The sequence below is a fragment of the Pteropus vampyrus genome, unplaced genomic scaffold (genome assembly GCF_000151845.1).
Source record: "Pteropus vampyrus isolate Shadow unplaced genomic scaffold, Pvam_2.0 Scaffold1, whole genome shotgun sequence".
In the NCBI taxonomy this organism is placed as follows: Eukaryota; Metazoa; Chordata; class Mammalia; order Chiroptera; family Pteropodidae; genus Pteropus; species Pteropus vampyrus.
In genome coordinates this window covers 21,138,664-21,141,785 of record NW_011888782.1, presented here as the reverse complement: position 1 = coordinate 21,141,785, position 3,122 = coordinate 21,138,664, and positions in this window count along the sequence as shown.

The window sequence follows — 3,122 nt, the reverse complement described above, 5'->3', positions numbered from 1 at the left end:
TGGTAAAATCTCACACCATCCCTCTCTGTCCCACCCGGAACGTGAATCATCCCTTTGTCCAGTGTCGCCACACTGTACACCCTACCCACCTGTTAATCACTTAGTAGCCGTCTGGGTTATCAGACCAGTTATCAGAGAGAGAGAGACCACATTCACATAACTTTTATTATAGCATATTATTATATTCTATTTCATTAGTAGTTACTGTTAATCTGTTACTGTGCTTAATTATAAATTAAACTTTATCATAGGTATACATGTCTAGGAAAACACATCATATATACAGGCTCTGGCACTATTCATGGTTTCAGGCATCCACTGGAGATCTTGGAATGTATCCCCTGAGAATAAGGGGGGATGACTGCAGATCATTGGGTCCACATCGTGGAGACCCAGGGCCCAGGGGCAGTGTTGGGCTTTGACTGACAGCTCAGTGCTACTCAGTACATCATTATAGATCCCTTATGCATGAAGTAGTACAGGGAGTGACAAGGAAGACTCAGGCTTGGGGAGAAGGGGGAGCCATGGGGAGAAGGGAGAGCCATGCGCCCTGCAGAGGGGTCCCTGAACGACCTGGGGAGTTTGCAGTTCCCCTGGCCTGGCACCAAAACACCAGTGAACACTTGGTGAGATGAGTGAGCCACTAACATGCCCCCGACCGCATCCTTACTGTGGGGAAGGAGGGATGAAAAAGCAGGGCACTTGGGCTGAATCCAGGGATCAGGCCAAAGGTACCCCGCCCTATACACCAGCTCTCCCCTCGGCTCCCACTCTGGAGTGGGGCCTGGTCTCCAGCCGGGACTCCTGGGTTCATCCCTGCCTGGGGAATCACATCCACAGAACAAGCGGGTGGGGTTTTGCTGTCAGCTGAATTCACCTCGGCTTCAGCCTCGGTGTTGGAATACATGAGATGCAAATGTATGTAAATGAGGGCATCCCCAGCTTCTGGGGTGGGTGTGTGCGCCTCCTGCATGGATGATGGTGATTCTGCAGGACTTCCCCACGTTGGTGGGTCGCAGATGGGGACTAGAGAAGGGAAGCCCCTCAGGATGCCCCTTTCCTGAGGATTGGGCTCCGGACTGGACAGGGTTAATGCCTGTGCAGCCTCAAAGGAGTGGAGCTGCAGGGAGCCGGTTAGCTGAGGCCCCGCACGAGGACGTGCCAATGTGCCTTTGATCTGGGAGCAAGGACCTGAATGCACAGGGCACGAGCACCAGCTGGCACCCCTGCCGAGCCTTTGTCCAAGCCGTTACCCGAGAAAGCCAGGATTGTGCAGATAATTGACTGGGTGGGAGCGATGGTCTGAAACAGGCTGTCAAACCCTCCCCCTTCCCCTCCCCCCTTCCCCCTTCCCTTTTCCCTCCTCCTACCATCCCAACCTGTGGCTTGAGCCTGTACAACTACCCACAGCCACAGCCGGAAACCAGGGTGGCCACTTTCTCATCAGTTGTGGACAAGCCTCCTTCTGCCCATCCCCCGCCCCTTCTCCCCCTTCATTTCCCCTCCTTCCAGTCCCCCACCCCTGGGCTAGCCAGCCACCCAGCCCCCAAGCAGGTGGAGTTCTGGAATGGTTTAGGGCCTGGTGGCTGGAACTCGATGGCAGCATCAAACAATAGAGACAGAATGCGAGCTAATATGCAAGTCACACCTGCAATTTTAAATTTTCAGTAGCCACTTTACAAAGTAAAAAGAACCAGGTTAAATTAATTTTAGCATATTTTCTTTATTCCAATACATCCAAAATATTATCGGTTTAAATTGTAGTCATTATTTGAAAGTTATTAATGACATAGTTGATATTCTTTACCTTACCAAGCCTTCAAAATCAGTGTGGATTTACACCCGCACATCCAACCAACAGCACGTTGGATTGGCACCAGCCACATTCCAAGTGCTCCTTAGTGGGAGGCTGCCCTGTGGGACAGGGCACTTCTACCGAGATTCTGCTGGAGAATCATTTCTGTCAGGGAAGCTGCTGATGCTCTGGGCATATGCGGAAATCGGCCTGGTCTCCCTGGGAGCATCTGCCCACGTGTGGGCACAGGCGGGCCTGCCCAGCCAGGCTGCATAGAGGGAGAACCAGCCTCCGAGGAGGCCAGCAGGGCCGCCCTGTCGCTTTGAAGTGGGGATCTCGGACACTCTCGGTCCAGGTGGGCAGGCCACTGGTAGGCCCTGACCCCTCCTCCCGGCCCTCTGCACCCTCCGAGCTGGGAAGCCGGTAGTGCAGTGGTTATTCTCGCAGGCCTGGCTGCAGACAGACTGGGGCTTGCTTACTTAACCTCTATGCATCAGATTTCCCATCTGTAAAATGGAGATAGCTGCTCCTCCCCTGCCCACCCCCTAGAATTGTTGCAAGAATAAAACAAGGGGATCCACAAACACACTTAGAACACACTCAGCACAGCACTGGCACATAACAAGCACGTGGGACAGCTGAGATGACCTACCTCAGCTCATGGCTGGGGAAACAGAGGTAGGGAAAGCGGGGAGGGGGACTATGCGTTGTCCAAGATCACAGCGTGGGTTTGTGGCTGGGTTAATGTGGCACTCATTCATTCATTCATTCATTCACTCACTCACCAGACCCTTGTAGGCACCTCTGCTGGGCCAGACCATGCTTGGGGAGCTCGGGACACAGCTGAAGTTGAAAGGCAGGTGTGGAAGTAAATTACCGTGCCCTGCCAGGAAGCCTGTGTGGGAATGCAAGTGTGCCAGGCACGCAGAGACGGGAAGGACCAGCCAGGCAGAGAGGGCTAGTGTGGGCAGCAAGGACGGCTTTTCAAAGGTCCTCTGAGCTGGATCTCTTAGGAGGCAAATAATGACAACAACAACCACAACAATAATAACAAGTGCCCTTCATTGAACACTTCCTGTGTGCCCAGCGGGTACAAGTATTAATACATATTTATGCCTCAGAACCGCCCTGTGAAATAAGATCTATTATTAACCTCATTTTACAGCTGGGGAAACTGAGGTAGAGAAACATCAATTAACTGGCCCAAGAACACATGACAGGTGGCCAGGACCCAGATACACAAGCAATCTCCCTTCCAAGCCACAGCTCTAACCACTTTCCTATCCCACATAGGAATAGGAATCTTCAAGATGGGGAGCTGGAGGGA